Source organism: Micropterus salmoides, unplaced genomic scaffold (genome assembly GCF_014851395.1).
Source record: "Micropterus salmoides isolate LMB-PRFRI ecotype aquatic unplaced genomic scaffold, ASM1485139v1 Ms_hic_scaffold_19, whole genome shotgun sequence".
In the NCBI taxonomy this organism is placed as follows: domain Eukaryota; kingdom Metazoa; phylum Chordata; class Actinopteri; order Centrarchiformes; family Centrarchidae; genus Micropterus; species Micropterus salmoides.
In genome coordinates this window covers 3313174-3334603 of record NW_024041039.1, presented here as the reverse complement: position 1 = coordinate 3334603, position 21430 = coordinate 3313174, and positions in this window count along the sequence as shown.

The following is a 21430-nucleotide window of genomic DNA, read 5'->3' as shown; positions in this document are numbered from 1 at the left end:
TAAAACCAAGCAACAAAAAGTCTATAAAATGTACAAACTCAGTCTGATTTGGATTTTATTCCTGTGTAAATAAATAAGGATGCATATAGTGTCGGAGAAACAGACAGCTGTTTATATAATAAATCTGGTGTTAATCTATATTTTTGATATCCCAACAACAAAATTCCATGGAAAGACACAAACCAGACTTTCCTCACTGCCTGCCTGCGGCTCTGAGTCCTCCTGAATACGTATAATCTTTAAAAACACTTCACAAATATAGTTTGTTCAAAAAGGCTCAGTAATTTCCTAAAACAGCTACACTTTGTAGTTTCTAAGAGGAGGAAACGGTGCATTTGTTGGGCACTATTTTCAGCAGCGGATGAATCCAGATTTGGGGCTCTTGTGAGTATTTTGGGGCAGCAGGACGGTCTATGTTGGATTGGGTCAAAGGCCACATCTCCACACTTACGGAGTCAGAGGTGCGTTCCCGATGAGTCCGCGCTGGGGGCGCTGTCCCACTGTCAAATCATCAAATGCATGAGGGCTCACGTAGATTCTCCGAGCTCTTTATGCACACTTTCCATCAGTCCATATCACTGCAGACTGACAGACAGCATAATTAATGGACGAAGCCACGCCGCGGGTTTGATTGAAGAGCAGTGAAGCAGATTTTGGTCCTGTGTAGTACTACTACATGGCTACTTGGCTTGCTTCACTACTTGCAGTCTTTGCCTGAGGGAATTACCAACAGCGTTGTGGTGTTACTAGAGGAAGCCTGTGTTAAAAAAGAAAAGGTAAACAAACATGAAAGGAGCAGCTACAAGAAATAAGTTCAAATGTACAGTGGTGTGAAAAAGTGTTTGCCCCTTTCCTGAGTTTTTTTTTTTTTTTTTTTTTGCATGCTTGTCACTGAAATGTTTCAGATCAAACAAACTGAAATATTAGACAAAGATAACACATGTAAACACAAAATGAAGTTTTTAAATGAGTGGTTTTTGAATTGCTGAATTGCTTCAAACCTACGTAGCCCTGTGTGTAAAAAGTGATTGCCCCCCCCGTGAAAACATAAATCAGCTGTGGTTTATCACATCTTTGGTAAGCTGTGTTCAATTTCTCTAGCCACACCCAGGGCTGATTACTGCCACACCTGTTCTCAATCACGAAATGACTTAAATAGGAACTGCCTGACAAAGTGAAGTAGACCAAAAGATCCTCAAAAGTTAGACATCTTGCTGCGATCCAAAAAAATTCAGGAGCAACACAGATTTGTGAACAATATTTGAGAGAAATAGGCCTTTTGTATACATAGAGAAAGTCTTTGAATTCAGCTCATGATGAATGGGGGCAAAAACACAAGTGCTGTGTTTATAATTTTGTTACGTGTATAATAAATCCAGACTGAATAAGGATTTTTGTAGTTTTGACTGAAATGAAATATTTGTTTTTGAGGGGGTTGTTTTCTTTGTTCTTTCTACATGTACACATTGACTCTAAACTCAGTAAAGAACTGACCATATGATCATATACTATTATAGTAAAATGAGTTTGGGTTATTTTTCACCAAAATATATGGCTGCCATGGTGTCATGTGAGTACATGCTGACAAAGAAAAATATTCATGTGGACATTAAACTCATCAGACACTCAATTCCTGACGTTGTAATTTAATGAGTTCTAGCATCTCTTATTAAAGATTATCTTGAAAGATAGGTCACCTCCTGGTTGTTGAATGTAAATACAGAGCATTACCTCGGTCTGCCACCAGAGGTCAGCAAAGACCTGCAGATCAGACAGGTTTGCACATGGACTCAGAAAGAAATGGTCTTAAGGATCCTAAACTTTGATTTGAGTCAAATTCTTGTGCTGGAAATGAGGAAAACAATAAAATTTATTCTGGTGTGTTGGAGACAACAAACTTAAACGTTTCCTTAAAATGTGAATACTTTAATAATTCTTGTACAAACTCTTGTATTTCACAGCCCGGCTTATGAAATGATTATTACACTTATGATTGATTATAGCCGAACATTAGGATTAATTACTCTTGAAACACCCTGTGGTGCAGACAGAAATTTAAAACATGTTGTATCACTGAAGTCGGGGTCCTGTGTTGGTGCTGTGCCACGCAGGAGGTCGGAGACAACAGGGACTGTAATTAGGAGTGTGGGTGAGGCGTGCTGGTGGAGCTGGCAGCCATTTATCTAATTAGGATCACCTGTCGAGCGAGAAAACCCTGACAAGCCAAGAGGAAGTTTCTTTAGAGACTCGTCCACCTTTCCCCCTGCGTTTGGTAATAAGTAGTGGAAGCTTCTCCACGCCTCGGCGCACATTTGGCTCCAAGCTCTTTAAAAAAAAGGCCATGACGCACTGAGAGCCCTGTCGTAATTAATTAGCCCTCAGTGCTGATGATTCAGCTGATTACCCACCAACCCCCGCTGCTCTCTATGCACTTACGGCTCCGCATCTCACTGGCAGATGAAATGTGGCTTTAGTTGGTGGCAATTTCTCGTATTGGCTATCTTAAAGGAAAATAGTTTAGTAATAGTAAAGATGTGGGTGATGTGGTCGCAAAAGGCGGGACGGTGAGTTTTCAGTAGCCTAAATGTTGAGATTCAGTCTTTCAGCCACTATTTGAGCACATTTTATGGCATGAATGGAGTTTTCGTTTCATTGCTTTACGAAGTTAATTTAGAACAATGTTTGGAAAACTTTGAGTGTGTTAAATAAATTAATCTCATTTTTCAAGTGAGGACAAGTTTTTTTAATGTGGAAACGCCGACACACAGCCGAGCTGAAAGAATAAGGCTGAGGATATTTTCATAGATACAGCTCATAAAAATCAACGCAATATTATAGACTACGCCTGTTCATTTAGGCGTTCACACTGTCTGCGATTTTCTGTCTCCCTGCATGTGTCAGCTGCAGACGTGCTACTGTCGTATTTCTGTAGTGTTACAGTTTAATCCTCGTTCATAAAATATGACTCTCTGCTGACGGTGGACTTGTTCATGTCTGTGATTGGTCATCTGCTGCTAACACCGCCTCTTTTATGTGAACGCGCTCCCGGCTGGATTGGGAAACCCTGGGTTGATTTACCGAGTTGATAAGCAGCTTCTAAATCAATTAACATCTATCTCCACAAGTCCTTCTTCAAACGCTCCCAAAATCAACTCAGACATTCTCTGGATGGCCGATATCAAGTGTTTCAAAGGGTTTTTAAAATCGGTCAAACGGTGAGTCTGCAGTGATATTCAGTATCTTGCTTTAACTTGTACAGTATGCAAAACATTTTGTTTTTTTGCTTTAACCTCTGAAACAGAAAATGTTGCAGGTGGGTTGAACATTTTACCCAATAGTCAGGTATATATAATGACACTCTCTGATCTAAAGGTGATGCTGTTTGCGTTTCCCCAATTATCTCAAATTCTAAATTATTTCATCACTTTAATCTCAAGTTGTCTGCGTCTTTTCTTCTCCTTTGAAAATGTCAAATGTTGGGTTCTTCGCGACTTGCTTGGATCCTGATCATTGCCACTCGCGGATATATATATATATATATATATATATAAATAAATAAATAAATAAAATGTTTAGTGTGTGTGTGTGTGTGTGTGTGTGTTCCTGATTTGTGCTCCTCTAAAACACCTGGACACACTTGAGTTTCTGCATGTGAACTGCAGCACTGAGCTGTGGTAACAGTTATTGGCCTGTAGGGGGTGACATGCTGCTGCTCACCAGCTTCCAACCTGTGATCCTCCCAGAAAGTCTGAAAGTTGGATTTACTGCAAGGGTAGAAATAAATGATAGGGAACAATTGGGTACTTTGTATAGCAGTGTGTCTTCAGATACTTGCTATTTTGTTTTCTATTCTGTCCCCCCTCAAAAACAACAACATCTTGGATGAAGTGACTACATTTCCCCCCGTGAACGTACCGTACTACACTCTTTTGAACATGACATCAAAATATAAACACAATCTTTGTCTCTATACCAATTTTAATATTCCTAGAAATGTCTGTGTTGTCATTTTAACAGATAAGTAGGTTTACTTGACTAAAACTACTGCAGTCTCATAAAATGGCTCTGCATTCCTTCACAAATGTTTTAAGTTTTAGAGGTGCTGTTTAATCAAATTATTTTTTTTGGAAATCTCCAAATTGCTTGTTTGCATTATACTGCTAGATGTTTCTATTATTTTGTCCACAGCACTGATATTAATGAGGGTAGACTAAATATAAAAATACCTCCTCCAGTATAATGCAATATAATTCTCTAAAAACAAGGACAAAACAAATCAAAAGGGAAAAACTTCCTGACCAGTTTCCTACGGAGTCCCAGTGAAGACAAAAAACTGCATTCAAATAAAAATTAGAGACACCAGAAGAGTGACACTACAAGAAAACGAATGTAACTCCAGCTCTGTTCTAGTTGTATTTTACTTCATTTCATTTTCTCTATAATTGATTTTATTCTGGTTTATTGTTCTTATTGGTTTTACATTCATTCACTTTAGCTGACGCTTCTAATCAAAGCGACTTACAATTGCTATACATATCAGAGGTCGCACGCCTCTAAGTGTCTTGCTCAGGGACACATTGCTGTCTCACAGTCGATTTGAACCCGGACTTTCAGTACTTTACTTAAGTCACATGACGTTTAACAGTTCAGTGCCGACAAACGTAGCAAAGCATTTATTTCAACGGAAGCGGCGGTGCCTTGAACATACCACTGTGTATGATACTGCCTTGTTAACATTGCAGTGTTTACTAACTTGGGTAACACGCCCACCGAACGGGCGAAAACATACCTCGAAGCCTGTTGCGCAACGTTGCAGAATGTTTCAAGAATACATGTTGTTCAATCCGAAAAAACAGGTGCAAAACGTTCTGAGATTCTCGCCCCTGGTAAATGATGTGAAATGGTTAGTTTGGTTAGATTTAGGCAAAAACCTACGAGTTTAGGATTTGTGTTAAAATAAGTAGGGTGAAGTCAGCTAAAATGGGCATCAGGTAAAAAGGGCCAAATAAGGTTGGAGCTTTATAGTGCTGTAAAATTTTGCAGCCAATTACAATTACTGATCTTGAATTGTTGCTACAACACTAGTTGACAAGCAAAAACAGTTTTGATTGGTCTGAGATTTCTATTGGGGGCGGGGCACAGCCTTCATGAAGTGCATCAGAGAAATTCTATGGAAAATGAGCTTGACATAGTAAATTTCACTCATCACTAATAAGGGTGATTATAGCAAATACAAGTAAACTTACCAACAAACGCGAAATGTTTATGAAAGATGTTTTGCCAAGCTCTTTCAAATAAAAATAGTTAAAATTTGTAAAGGTTCTTTTTTAGCTTGCTAAATCAGCGACAAACAAATGGCTTCTGCAACCTCTCTTGCCCTGATTTAAAAAAAAAAAAAAAAAAAAAAAAAGAACCCTTCCCGGTGCCTTCCTGTCCTAAATGTAGCTACCCCTCTATGTAGATTCACATGCCCAAAATACCCAGTACCTTCAAAACAAAAACCCAACAAAGTACCCAAATTAATATTCATATTAATATTCAATAATATTCATTTTCTACATCCACATCAATAAAATAATCAAGCTGATTATTTAAGGCAAAAGAGTAATAATTTTTATTTAATAAATTAAATTACAAAACAAGGGAATAGCTCCAACACACAGGCTTACTGAAAATTTACTTTTATTTAAAGACATTAAAGGTGCAAAACAGGTTCATAGGTGTAAATGTACATATCCATGTAAAACCTAAAAATTATTTTTAAATAACTTTACACACAAAACCAACACAAAGACACCAAAAAACACAATCAGTTCATTTTAAATGCATTTTTCAATCAAATATTTGCTCAGCTTTTTATTGCATGAAATGTATTTAAGATGTTTTTATTTAGTCACACCAAAGACAATAATGTTAGTTTTCTGCAAAAATGTAAATGATTTCGGTGAAACTTACTTATCAGTCATCTACAACATGTCACCTTTGACTTCCTTCTGCTAAAAACCTCAGCCTCCTGAGTGAGTTTACTTGACTCCTTACGTGGACTTTGTCTCTTAACACTACGTCACCTGGCTTCTTCTGTCACTAGAGGTCGTGACCTAACAAAACACATAAATATGGGTCGTAATAAGCGGCTGCGTTTTTGACCTATACGGCTGTTTTTCTGGTTCAGTCACTGTTTCACCTTTTGTATAAAATCCTCCAACTAGATTGGACGGTGTTGCATGGAGGCTTTCATTACCTAAATAATAACTCCACCTGTTTTGGGGATTGTTAGGATCCGGCTGTCCCTCTCAGGACCAGAAACGAGGAAACCACTCTGACTCCGTTGTATTTTTGCTGAGAGGGTTTTTGTCGTCAGGATGAGTCATGTCCTCTCTCCACGCTTTTATTCTGGAGTTCACAAACTCCCCTCCTTCTGTTTCTGAGGCTCCTCCACTAAAAGAGGAAAAAAGAAATCCTCCCCTCCTCCCCGCTGTGTCTCCTCTTTCTCTGCTTCTGCCAAATCATTGCAGAGACAGCATCCTCTTCTCTCTCTTCCTCCCCCGCCTCCTCTGATTTCACTCTGCATCCTCCTCTCTTCCAGCTCCTCCATGTCTTCTCTCTCTCTCTCATCCCTTTTGTTCCCTTCTTCATTTCTCTTTTTTGTCTCTCTCCTCTTTGATGCCTCAAAATTTATTTCACCATCCCTCCTTCATTCCCCTCCTTTTCATCCTCCTATCTGTTTCCTCTCCTCGTTGTTTCCATTCTCTTTTCTCCTTGTTTTACTCCCTTTCTTTCCTTTCCTTCTCTCCACTTGTTTCCTCCTTGCCTTTCATCTCCTGCTCGTTTCCTCCTCTGTTTCTTCTGATGCTCATTTCCTCTCTTCTCCTCGTCCCTACTTATCTCCTTATTTTCCTACTGTCGTCCTTCACTTCCTCCTTCTCTACACTATTTCATTCTCTTCCTTGCTTTTTCTCCTCTTTGTTTTCTCCTTTCCTTTCCTTCTCTCCTCTTGTTCCCTCCTCTTCTTGCCAATATTATTACACAATAATGTTTCTACCACAGTTTGTTTTTCTTTCTCTGTGGTCTCTCTCCTTTGTCTGGATATTCCCTCCGTCCTCCTGCACCTTAATCCCCATGAAGTAATGAACGTATGTATATTAATGTAAGCCTCTTAATCCCATATTGCCTTGGGCTAATCTTTTCCATTTTGTGATTCTCGATATAAAAACAAGAGTTCAATCCACATTAGTGCTCTGATATGGAAACGTCTATAGGGATCTTCCCATCAGTGCACTCAGTATGTAACGCACGGATGTACGTAGTAAATGTTAATGAGATCAGTAAAAAGTCATGCTGTTTGACGAATGAGGTAAAAGCTCTCAACCTTTATTCTTTCTTCTCGTCAATGAAGACAAACGTATTAAAACCTGTGAAGCCTCCCACTCGCCTGCCAAAAATAATACGGCTGGAGGAGCCTGGAGCCCACACACATAGCATGACTGTATCTGACATACAACAGCGTGTGTGTGTGTGAGACCGAATAGCTTCCATGTCAACACACACATGCATGCAACACATGATCCTGCAGACTGCAGCACACTTCCCTTTTTAAAACCTCTACTGTTACTGGTTCCCATTTAATCTTGTTTATTGAGCTGCTGTTATTGAGGGTACCGGTGAGATAAAGAAATATGACGCAGAAAGGTCAGTTTGGGGAACATGTCCACTATCAGACGCTGAAACACTGCATTGTGGTTTATAAAACTAGACAGGATATTTTCCACCTCATAGCACCAGAAATCCTGCGTTCATGTTAAACAGCAGTTCATCAGGAATGTGCGCTTGCATGTATGTGATTGGTCAACGCATTCTCAATCCCAACTTGCCGCGTATGGATGCTTTGCCAACACCCTGGGGTACCCTTTAGCGTCGCGGTCAAGTTAGTGATAATAAATATACATTGCTGGCCTTTATTTACTACTCCAAAGGAGTGCAGCGTCGCATTTGATGCAATTTGGACACGCGAAGTTCAGAATGAATAAACTCAGGGTCACCCGCGGGGTCTAAAAGTATTAAATTTAATTTACAAAGTATTACATTTCGTTTACTATTTCGTAATGTTATATTGTTTTATACATTACGTTTTTTTCTTGTCCTTTTGTAGGATTAAATGTTGTAACGTCATAAATAAATACTTTTTGTCTGTGTGACTTAACAATTATTTCCATTTGATGTGACTTTGATGTTATACGGCAGTACAGGTAACATTACTGTTTAAGTCAGTGTTCAGCTTTACGCTCTGGACTGTGGAGTGTTTGCGTGCACGAACTCTGGCATCCAAGCTCTGCGAGAATCAATCAGTTGTTGGGGAAAGAAAATAAAACATCTCTGACGTGCTACTAACAAGCTAACGCATAAGCTAGACTCAGAATGGGCAAGTGTCTGAAGAATGATGATGATGATAATACTTTTTTATTTCTATAGCGCTTTTCAGGACACTCAAAGACACTTTACAGGTAAAAGCAGAAGTAATGTACATTTAAAACCAATTTAAAAACAAATAGCATAAAATATACAAAAAGTAGATAAAAACATGTGGTGCGGAAATACATGAGAGCAAGTGGCTCTATTTGATGTTAAAAGCTAGTCTAAAAAGGTGGGTTTTGATAAGTGATTTGATCTCGGATGTGTATAGGTAAGAAGTTCCAGAGGGAAGGGGCTGCGATGGTGAAAGCTCTGTCGCAGCAACGAAGAAACAGTTCTGTCTGAGGCCGTGTCTGTGTGTCAGCGTTTCGCCGCTGTTGTAGGGAAACATCCAGCATGCTAACACACATTAAACTTACATCACACAGATGCGCTGATCACTGGGACAAGGAAAAAACTAACCCAATTCCTTATCCCAGGAAATTAAGTGTTTAATGTTCAAAATTCAGCACTGAATCAAAGTAGTGTTAAAATATCTTCTTGTCTTGTTCTTGTGAACCCAAAATTGTGAATCTTGCATGTGAGCTAAGTGTATCGTCAGACCCCTAATCTGAACCCCTATGTCCCCACCACTTCAACACAAAGTGACGCCTAAGTTAGAAATTAATGTGTTGAAACGGAGTCGTAAGAGCGTTTGAAGTTCTAAGAAAGCGCTGGATATCTTGCAGTTATCGCCGCCTATTATTGAAGACAGCGAGCGATCGTTCTCAGGAGAAACCACAGATGTATGTGGCAGTGTGCTTCTACAGCGGCCGTCTGTTTGAAAAGATGAGCTGTCACGGGAGATTTATAATCGTGTCCTTATTTCAGCGCTCCGTGCATTTGTTTGTTTCCGGTTTAAACAGCAACCGCCGAACTTCCTGTAAATAGTCTGAAAGTCTGAACCATCCAAAAAATGCTTTCACACCAGAAACGAACCGAACCTTGGTTCAGTTTGATCCGGACCCAGACTACCTCTTTTCATCGGACCAACTTTCGTCTGTGTGGTCCATGGGAGCTTTCACACCTGCAATTTTGGTTCAGACCAAACTGAAAAGTCCGAAAGTCTGTACAAAACGAGGAAGGTGTGAAAGCCCCCTTATTTTATGATGACGACCTCCTCCTCTTCTGAGGTTTATAGAGTCCAGGTTCATCCTAAGCCAAGACCTTTAAAGGATGTGGTCCCTTAATTAGGATGCAGCTCTTTAAGGTTCCTGTGACTTCCTCTCACTAAAGTGTAATTTTTGGGGTCCTGAAGAGCACAACAGCAGGTCGGACACCTGAAGGAGCAAACCATAGTTACAACATAAGAGCACAATGACTTTTCAAAACCAATCCTGAATCCACAGCCACACAATGATTGCAATATTGAAATCCCTTTAACCTTGACAAGTAATGAAGGTAATCTTTTCATGCATCTAAATCAGCCGACACACTTTCTTATTGGTTCTACTTGAACCGCTCTCCTCAATAAGCTAAGTAGTCAAAAGCGTTGCCAACGTAAAATTTGTAAAAAATCATTTTGTTTTAATTCCTCATCATTTGTCTGATTTTAAGCACGCCTCATGTTTATCAGTGTAGATGAGAGGATGATTTACATTTCCTCCTACATATTTCATGAGTGATATTAGATCTAAGTGTGTGAGGAGAGCACAGATGTTGGGAGACATAACACACTCACACACATTTACAAACAGCGAGCTGCGGTACCAGAAACATTAACAGAAACACCTTTTCCTTCTGTTTTTAATCAAAAAAGTTTTTTTCTTTTTAATTTCCAGCAGGCTTGTATCTGGTTTCAGTGAGAATTCATATTTATTTTTATTTTTTATTATTATATTATAACAATATACAGTGTGTTGAACCTTGAATCCAGATTTCTTCCTGCGTGTTCTGTATTTTGTTTTTTTATTTTCTTTAATCAGACTTGTAAGATGCATTTTAAAATCATCTCAATTATTTGGGATGTGAAGCTCTGATTCGTAACTGCAGCAGCTTGTGATTTATGCTGATAAAGCAGGAGTATTTTTAGATTGGACTTTAGGAAACTGGGCCACCCTACTGGCTCACTTAATTTAATTGAGACAATCTGGTTTAAAATCTGGTCTGGGGTGATTATTACATATCTTCTTGCTTTTTTTTTGGTCTTCTGCATCTTTACATTCTCAAATGTTTAATTAATGTATTACTTTCTCACCCTCCCCGTGCTGCGTGCTTCTGTGGGATTAATTAATGCCAGAATGCGCAGCAGACGCTTTTGCTAGAAGCTTGTTTATTAGGAGGGAAACTAGGAGGCAGGCCAGAAGAGGTCTGAAATCCACCGAGGACTGTAAACATCCATTTTGACTGTTTCAAGGCAGCACAGCTAAATATTTAACACAACTTAATGCACCATGCTGAGAAACAGACTGTCATTTCGTGTAAAAACCACTCCTCACCCATGCACAGCTGCTCTTGCTCCGACTCCCTGACCAAGGTGGCGGTGCAGAGCGTTTTTAAAAGCCTGATTTCACTCTCCTGAAATAGTTTGATTTTTCTCCTCGCTGCCACCACTTGTAGTTGGAAGAACCAACACAAAACCTCTTGACCCATAAATCCTCTGGCTTGTTCATGCACAGATGCACGCACACGGGCAGGTGCACCCGTGTAGACGCGAGGTTCGTGATGTTGTTCACTTTAATTGTTGCTGTCGTCTACGTCTACCCGTGAGGAATAAAGTTTGACTTCTGAAGGTGCTTTTTAGATATCATGTTTTGTCTCTGCACCACGTGGTCTCCTTATTTTGTCATGGTATCAACTGTCATTTCATTTTATATACTTTTATAGCATGTGATCTTTCAAACCTACGTTTCCGGTTGGTTGGGTGGGTTTTCAGTCGTTTCTGGTGTTTCTTTGTAGTTTCTGGGTTTCACCAGAGTTTTGGTTTTGTCTTCCTGTCTCTGTGTTGTGTGTTTCTGTGGGCTTTACTTCCTGGTTTAGTTTGTAGTTTAGTCAGCCTTTCAGAAACTAGACCCTCGCCCCTTCCTCTCTGGTCGGAGTCGCCCTCACAGCTAAATCGAGCTCCCTAAACTGCGTAGGGTTTAAATACAGCTGCCAACTTTCGGACAAACTACCGCCCTCCCAAAATCATTTGGTAACGTATATTTGTCCTTGATTAATAGGTCAAAAGCTGGTCAAAAAGGAGGGCCAGTAGTACTCCGTTTACCCTGTCAGTTCATTAAGTCCATAAAACGTGTGTGACAGTGATACCACAGCGTACTATAGGCTAATACACCCCGAATTATTACTCTACTACATGTCCTGCTTTTTATGTTATTATTGATAATAGATTATGTGATGGACCTGCGGTCTAAAATTACTAATCATGCTTATTATAAATTATTTCTTTGTGAGTTCTTTTACAGATCTGAAGCTGTCCAATCAACAAGTTACCTGTAAGTCTGTGTAACGTCATGTGTATGAAGACTCTCAGTCATCCAGGTCATAGTCATCCAACGAAGGTTAAAATCAAGGGCAACTGGACTTGGTTGAAGATACTGGAAGACGTTTCGTCCCTCATCCAAAGGACTTCTTCATTTCTGACTGACTGGCAGGGAAACTCAGCTATTTAACCTCAGTGGGGTCGTTTGCCAGGATCATGCCAGGGTCAACGTCACGGTTACTTGTTCTGGTTTGTAAAACTGCAGTTAAAATGAAAACCGAGGCAGCTAACAGCCCACTGTGGGCGACAAGGTGACTCACTAATGTATTTTCCTCAAACGTCTCCTTGTGTACTACCGAGCAGTTTAATTTGCAGTTTCTCTTGTTAGTTACCAACCCAGCCCACAGAGGCATGTTCCTTTTTGCTGTTGTAAATATTCATCACTTCATCAAGTAGTTTATTTCAGTAGCAACTTGATCAAATCTTTATCAAGACAAGCGGAAAAGTCCAGCCGTCTCCAAGCTGTTGAAGTTACATAAGGAGACATCCATGAGAAAAAAGACTATCATGAGTTCATCACTGAGAGAAGCAAGGCCGAATGGTGACTCACCAAAGGTCTCCGTGCGCCACCACTTGCTCATATATTTTAGAGAATCTAAAATTCTGAGGCAGTGGAGTTTATTGGATAGCGTTGTCTATCTTGATGTAACGAGTTGCGCAGACAGCTAACGCAGATGACCTGAAATAAAACTAAATTAATTGGGGTAAATCTCTGGGGAGCATGAATGTGATCAGGACATTTTATGGCACTCTGTTCATTATAGTTTGATAATTCTAGTGCATGTGTGAGAAATTTTGGGCTGAGGGGGAGGGGTTAAAATAAAATAAAAACTTCAAAATTCGCGTGTGGGGATGGTGAACATTTGCATCAAAAAATCTGGGCATTAGATCCCATGTCATGGACTTGTTCGTCACGGAGACATTTTGGCCTGATAACAGGACTAGAGACAGTTTAGGGGGCTTAAAAAGTCCTAAAGGTTCATCCTCTCGGGTAAGTGAACACATTTTGTAGCGGAGGATTTTCAAAATATCCAAATATGCTGGGCGCCAGACAGGAGAATAGCCTTAAGCCTAACCTGTCACTTAAATCAGTCGATTAGTAGGATATTAGATAGCCAGCTACCTTCGCTACAAACATACACCAATAAAAGAAAGCCACCAAACACTAATTCAAATACTCCCAATAAATTGTATTCAAAGTCAAACAATAATTCACCATAAGGTTAGAACGCAAACACAAAATCTTACAATTCCCTTATAGCAAAGAACTTTTCAAAATATATCATGCATATCCCTAAAATTAACTGTCCACAATTCAAATGATAAAGAAAACCTCCAAAGTCCTCCAACTTGAGGAGGAGGAAGTTGAGTGGCGTGTGTAGATGTGTGTGTTCAGATGTGTGTGTGTGTTTCAGGGGAAATCAGGCAGTTCAGTTCATTGAACTCAAAAGGTAGCAGTCCAGTTCCTTGAGTTCAGGTGTTAGAGAGGTGAGTGTGTAGGTGTGTGTGGTTAGTCCAGATTAATTGAGCTTCATTGAGAGGGGAATAATGGGTAGGTGTGTGTAGTTCAGTTCAAATGGGGGCAGAAGGTAAAGTCCTGCCTATAGCTGGGCAGGAGGATAGAGTAGCCACGAGAGTTATAAGAAGGAAGACTTAGCTTTACTGGTCCACCAGGACAAGAAGCTCCAGGCTGCAACCGAGCGGGTTGAAGAGCAGGTTAACCTGTTTGTCCACACCCACTCCAGGGTTCAGCACAGTCTCCTACAGTCCTTTGTTGCTCCTTAAGTTCACGAAATCTGGCCAGCTCTTGGTACCACTGCTTCTCCAGAACTTCTATATGCAAGTAATTTCACTCCAAGGCCAGGATGCCTCAAAACTGGATTAATTCAGCAAACTTTCTCATTCCTCTGAACTTCCCACTCCTCTGTTCTCCTCCATGCACAAAATGTTTGTCATTCCCCCTTCCCCCAGCTCACAGGTGCCTCATTTATCTCCTCCTGCTCAAACCACACCCTGAATCAAAAGCCCACTCTGACACTCTCCTACCCCTCTCTGCTACAATTTATTGGTGTCCTGGTTTTGGTTTTCAGTTTTAAGGCCTTCCCTAAGTGTTTTTTGACTTCATGTCTTTGTGTGTTTCCCTGCCTTGGTTAGTTTTACCTGTCTCTGTTTTACCTCCTCTCATTTGTGTATTTAGTCTGGGTGCTCCCCTTGTCTGTTGGTACTTCGTCTTTATCATTAGACCTTGCGTTCTAGCCTGTTCCTTTTTACTGTGTTTCATTTTGACCAGTTGGACTGCTTTATGACCCTTGCCTGCCTCACCTTCTTGTAAGCCTGTGTACCTTTTTCGACTTCATCATTATATCTTTGAACTCTTTGCCTCTGGTGTCTGCAATTAGGTCCTATCCCTTGTGTTCCTGCTACCTTGATTGCACAAGTGATGAAACATGGAAATCCTGGCATTAGTTTTAAAGCAGGACAAGGACAAATTGTGTCATGGTTGTGGCACGAAAGAAAAGGTCTGGGTGTCACATAATTGTTATAATTTATCCTCTGGGCACCATGATTTCATAGCAAGGTCAGGGCATTAGCTGTCAGGATACAATGTCCACAGATCAGTTTGTCTCACAGAGACCAATCTTTAATTTTCTTTCTCTGGATCAAGAATACATAGAGCAATTTAAATGGAAAACGGAGATTTAGTGTTTAAGATACTATGTTGTGGACCAGAATTAGACATTTGTCCTTATGTTGGCACAACTAAAAAGGTTTGAGGGTCACAAAACACTTTGGGTTCATCCTCTTGCAAACATTTATCTAGTATGGCTTGGGTTTGATACCATGAATGTAAAGAGGGGCGTGACCTTATTGGCCATTGAGGCATTTTTTGTAAACAAGCAAGATGGCTGCCCTGATGCCAGTGCTTGAAATCTTTTCTGGAGCAAAGCATTGCACGGACAGAAAAACACAAAATTCCATCAAACGTTGAAGTTATTTATTTTTCTTTCTGCTTTCCTTCATTGTTTCCATGATGCTCTTGTTCCATGGCTGCTCAGCTATCTTTCTATCTTCTACTATCCTACCAACTGTTTAAGGCCCAGCATCACGCAAATATCAATGAAAATGTGGTTTCAGGGAAATTAAAAATCAGTTAGAAGCAGTATGACACTTCTACCTCTTCCTGACGGTCCTCGAATGTGGCTCTGATTTTATGTCTGGTTTCTATTTCCTCCTCCAGAGCCCCATATTTAACTGTATCCTGTGCAGATGTGTGTCTTTATGCCACTGCTACTGTGCATCCAAGATTAAGAGGGGAGTGATTAACTAAAAGCTCCAAAATAAGCCTATTCAAGCTGTAACATTCAGATGGGGGGAAAATGGATTCACAGAGACACAAACTGCAGCAGGAGCATCACGGTTGTAATTAGCAATAACAGTGAGACAAAGTGATCACAGGCAGGTTACCTCAGGCGCCTTCTGCAAAAGCTTTCACACTGTCCGCCTGGAGGAAAAAAACGTGTGATTCAAAAAGTAGTCTGCAATTAAACTGCAGCGGAAGAGGCTTCGGGTAAATGTCACAGCGAGCTGTTCCTGCGCCCACCAGGTGACACCACATGGCTGTAAAGTTTTAGGCAGCAGCAAATCCTGTTTTTTTTAAACCCAGCAGCGCGCTTAGACAGATACTGGACCACCCAAAAGACCGCAAACCCCAAAACAAAAGCTATCTAGTGGATGCTGTCCAGTGCGGTGAAGAATGCACAGATCAGTACATCAGGGAAACTGAACAACCACTACACGAACTCCTCAGGACAAGACTCGGGTGACTCCAACGACTGTCGTTACAAAACCCAGGATCATTAACGAACCACGTGTTTTCCATGATCCCGATAACAACATCCCAGTCGGTCAGAACTCAAGGAGCCTCTTGGATGAGAGGTGAAATGTCTTCAAGTTCCTTCAACCAAGTCCAGTTGCCCTTGATTTAACCCTCCTTTGATTTCCACCACCATTGAAGTACAATCTTGACTAAGGCAGGTTGTGGAAGTCTTTGTCCAAATCTAGATTAAAAGGTACCCCGACGAGTTTTTGACTCGACTTGACTTGATATGGAAAATCTCCTAGGAATCATGTTTGTATACTACTTTGTTTTTGCCAAATTTGTTTTGAAGGAAACTTGATTATGTTCAAATTGCTACATTCTTGAAATAGCACAGAAGTCATAGGAAAGTGGTCTGGGTCTAATGGATTCACAGAAAATCAGGCTGTATGATACCAGGATGGGAGTAGTCGTTGGTTTGTGGGTGTTTATTGGAGCCATGTGTACTCTGCTCTGTAGTCTGTACAGGTGAGGCCCCCACAACAGGTTCATTGAGCTCTGCGAAGGGACCTTATTCAATGTGTAATGGAACTTTTTATTTTTATTTGGTTTTTTTGGCCAATACAGCAATTTAAGCTGGCCCCCCAAACACAGCAGATTGTCAGTGCAACTAGGCTCCCTCCACACTACTACGTTTCAATTTTAAAACGCAGACCTTTTACCACGCGGAAAATCCGAAGACGTAAAACAGAAGTTTGAAAACGCTGCTGACTACATTTCCGTTTTAAAACTACGGGGCAGCGTTTCAGTGCTGACGGGCAAAAAATTTTTATTAAAATATTTTACACTGTGCATGTCACTGTATTTACTTTGAGAGAACTCCCGGTCTGTCTCTTTGCACCCCTGTGTTACTTTCAGTAACAGTTCCACCTCGTCAAAGAAATCGCTGGTGTGGTTCTTCATCTGTAGTAATTTTTCTTTTGCTAAATCATCTGCAACTGCAGAATAGACTTATCTGCTTCCTGTTAACGCCGACACCTGCATGCCCAGTATACATGAAACGGCCACTTGATGTGTGTTTTTTAAGTAATTTTAATACAGACGGAGATCTATTCTGATACGCAGCTGAAACGCTGGTTTGAACAGTCCCTCCGCTCTGTTATTCCCAGCCTCATGTCACCCCTGCCTGCTTTACCATCAGACAACCCTGACTTCCCCACCACCAAATGCCTTTTTTCTCCATCCTTTGATGCTTGTCAAACCAAAGCCTGGCCTTGGGTTGGAGGTGTGGCCGAGGCATTGGCATTGGAGGTTAGTTAGGCGGTCAGTGCTTTGATATTCAATCCCCTTCCCTTTTTTAGGGTCACTGAGAGATGGGCAGCGCTGATGGAAGCTGGACTAACTAATTCTGAGATCAATAAGGAGGGAAGCAGCTATTTCTCCCTCCAGATGTGGAGGCGGTGCATTGATTGGTGCTGGGGGGGGGGGGTTCGATACCGCTATCCCTATGTGTTTGCACTTTCCCTCCCCAAATGAGGCATCAGTCTCGTCCCACTGATGCCTCTGATCTCCACCGTGTGACATTTACTCGTTCCTACTCAATGAGCAGCAGTGCTAGAAATAACAAACGCTCAGATTTAGAGCTGCAGAAAATTGTCTCTTTCAACTGCAGCTGTTGGTTTTTTGCTTGTTAGGTGCGTTTTGCTCTGTTGATGAGGTGATCTGAGGTGATGCGTGTCTTTGGAGTCACTGTATGCAGAAATACATTTGTCAGACTCATTGACTGACTCCGAGGCTAGTGGCTGCGAGCGCCTGTTCAACATGAACAATGCCGGCCCGCCTGCTGAATGCTGATTGGACATAATTGGGAGTTAGTGATGCTGTGTAATTAGAGTGATTACAGTCATCAAATCCTTGTGGAGACTCCTCGCTGTCCAAAGTAGAAGGTCTGAGACACACGCAGCAGTTTTGTAGAGATTAAAAGACGCAGAGGTTTACTCAGCTCAAATGTACTGTGTTCCAGCGTCATAAACACGCACATATTTTGTTCAGATAGACTTATAAAGAGTGCAACAAAAGAACAAGATTAAATTCCTAAATCATCAAAATGCACCAGGTAACTTACACTCTTGTCTGTGGTGTTTCACTTTCTTTCTTTAAAAAACAAACTCAGTACATCCTGTGTAATGAACCTGAACACCCAGATGTTTTAGCAAAGAGACGATGCTCTGGTTATGTTGGAGGGACCCACACACACATGCGTGCACACCTGAATGATTCAGATAAGATTAGTAGCAACTCTGAAACCAAATATTAACCCTCAAACAATCCCTTGACCATCCTATTACTTTAAGGTTGTAAGTCTTAAAGCAACGTTATGTATTCATCTTAAAATAAAATGATGATTTTGATTGTTGCTGACTTGTAAAAAGGTGAATGGAGTCCACTCTGGGCTCTCTACACTAGATACTGCGCTATTTACATTGGAATCCCGGGCAGGTCATTCATAACGCTTTACGGCACCAACGTGACTCTTCAGCAAGCAAAGTATAAGAAGAAGCAACAAGTATATATGTGCAATGTAAGATCTTTGGAAAAAGCTAGCTTGGTATTCTCATTATGGAGATCATGGCAGAGACTCTTCACTGAGCAACATTAGGCTTCATGATCAAAGAACATTCATATGTCACATCCACACTTCTGTCCATACTTGCATTCTCTCTCTCTCTCTCTCTCTCTCCGCTGCAAATCTGCATCACACTATTTTGGCAATTGACGGTTTTTATAGTGCCTGGTTTTAGGGGTGCAGCACCCTTACTTCCCATTTCCATGTCCGTACACAGCTAAGGCTGCCTCTGTCGCTGCATCAGTGTCCATCAGTGCTTCAGAAAGGCAGTAGTTTTATCACATTTGCTCCTCCAGCTCCTCTGCTGTACCTTAGATAAACTGTTCCTTTATTGATTCCCTGTAGGGCAAATTCAAATTGTCACAGCGGCACAGGGGAATGTGGTGAAGATTAAAAGAGAGAATAAATACAATGAAAGTTAAATATATAAATATACACAATATATACAATTGAAAGAGAACACGGTATCCTTAGGTGTATTTGCACATGTGAAAAATGTTATAGGTAGTGTGCATGTGCAAAAAAAGAGTTGTGCTTGGTAGGACAAAAGTCAAAAGTGTGCAAAAACTACTTCAACAATGCAGTGCATGAGGTATGAGAGAAAAGCAGGGCACAGTATTTAGTCTTATTTTGGAGAAAATATACCTTCGAAACATAGAGATGGACTGCAGCAGTGGTTTGAGAAGTTTCTGTAGATGTTATAATGCATTTTTTTAGACTGTTTGATATTTTTAGACAGAACCAGTCACTGTTGCGAACGGATGTTAGTGTTTTGAATTCAAGCTGACGGCAGCTCTTGCTGTTCTTCTATGTAAGAACGAGCTCCAATCTCTTCCACACTGCTGCGTTTTCAAATTAAAACGGAGACCTTTTGCTACGTTTGCACCTCCCGTCCAGACTAAAACGGCGAAAACGAAGACCTAAAAGGGAGAAGTTTGGAGACGCTGCCGACCCCGTTGTGCGTTTCGAAACTCCGGAGGGCGTTTTAGTGAAGACGGGCAAAAACGGAGGACTTTAGATACGATGGCGCAGACGCTCGGCTCTCTGACTGCGTCTGACAGATACCCTACTGACAGAGTTTTTGTGTTGGTATTTTTATTAAAATATTCTGGACCGTGCAAATAACACTTAGGCCTATCTGCCTACACTTGTAGACTACTTTGCATGTTGCTGTTTACTTTGCAACGACTCCAAAGTTTGTCCTCAGTGAACCTCCGTACAGATGTGCGTCCAGTGAGAGAGAGTGGGAGACAGAGCTGAGCGTGTTACAGCAGACGGCAGCTGTCCGACCTCCATTGTCACATATGTTTGAGACCCCATGATGCAAGTGGGCCAATTAGGGGCGTCCCACAGGAGTGTTTGGAGCCATGACACACACACACACACACACACAGCTGTAATATCTTCTCTCAGGTGATTTCGACAGACTACTTGACAGCGTTGGGTGGGAACCAGCAGGTGATAACAAGTGCAGAAATCAGATATTTGTAAATAAGACTTTTGAGATATAGTTTAAGATTACAGCAAGTGTAATTGCTGTAGCAATAAGTGTTCGAGTCCCGTGTGAAACAACGTCTGCGACTTATTTAGAGTTCTAAGTGAAAAAGCATTAATGACTTATGTAACATATTTATTTTAACCCAAACTATGAAGTTTTTCCTAAACCTGACCAAGTAGTTTTGTTGCCTAAACCTAATCAAACTGCAACCGTTTCACAACGTTAACCACATGTGACTTACGTAACGCAGCTAAGGTGGGAGGGTTTGGCAATCTACCCACTTTATTTTGTTGTTTAGGTATTGTGGCATTGTTGTTCCCAAACCTTAAGCTGAATCTGAGGGGTCATGAGATGATCAACAGGATCGGAAAGCAGCAAAACAAATGTTTATCTTTGAAACAGCAGCAGGTTTATGAAACAGAAATATGAACCTTTTGTAAGCACTGCTCTGTAGGGACACTATAATAGTCTTAGACTAAAAATCTGTCTGTGGTTTGCTGGAGTTGAAAGGATTGGATGGATATATTCTTATAACGATCCTACAGTGACTCATCTTACCCTGTGGTACACAATATTTAATTTATAAGTGATTTTTATTGTACTCTAATATAGTATCCATATTGTGTCAGCCGTCAAGGGGTCACAAGAAAAATCTGAGGAATCACCAGATGATTAAAGGGATAAGAAAGAAAATATATTTTGTTTCCTGATTTTTCCATATATACATATATCAGTCCTCTTCTAAAACTTCCCAAAAAGAGTGTCCATATTAAAGCAATGGCCTGTAATGAGAGGTCAGAAGAAAATCAGAATCTAAAGCCAAAAGGTCGAGAAGTTAAAATAACAATTTCATGTTTGTGTGGGCTGCTTATAGTTGTATTAGAAAACGGACGCCCTCAATCAGGCCTGCAGTGTGGCTTTCATGAAGTCTTAAAGTCTTTCAAACAAAACTTTCATGAAGTCTTAAAGTCTTTCAAACAAAACTTTCATGAAGTCTTAATATGTTCCAGGTTCCAATTAAAAAAAACCAATAGAACTTCACCACATGAGACTATTTAAAGATATAAATAACTTTGCAGCCTCTTTTTATATAATCATCTGGTCAATAATGGAGATGCTCTGTGCAGCCTCAGTCCTTACATGCACAGCATGGTAAATAATAACGCGTGGTGGCATCAGGCCAAGCAGACATGACACCCTCCACAGAGCACTGACTGCTGCTCCACTTCGGCTCCCAGGGGCCCCATCAACCTTTCATACAACCTAATAAGCATTCCTAAGGGACTCCTGCAGAGGGAGACGCTGTGTTCTCTGCTTCAAGACAACACACTGTTATTTGTGATTAGGCACTTTATGGATTTATGCACATTTCCCCTGACATGATGGTTTATTTCTTCTAATAACATTCTGGGAAATGTGCTAATTTATGTTCTATGCAAGGGCGGTGGATAGTGGACAGCACTGTGGGTCGAACCTTGGCCATTCCCAGTCTGCGAGGGTTCTCTCCCAGTCTGATGCCACTTTCATGTCTGTGTGTTAAGAGTTAGGGTGTGGTTAACT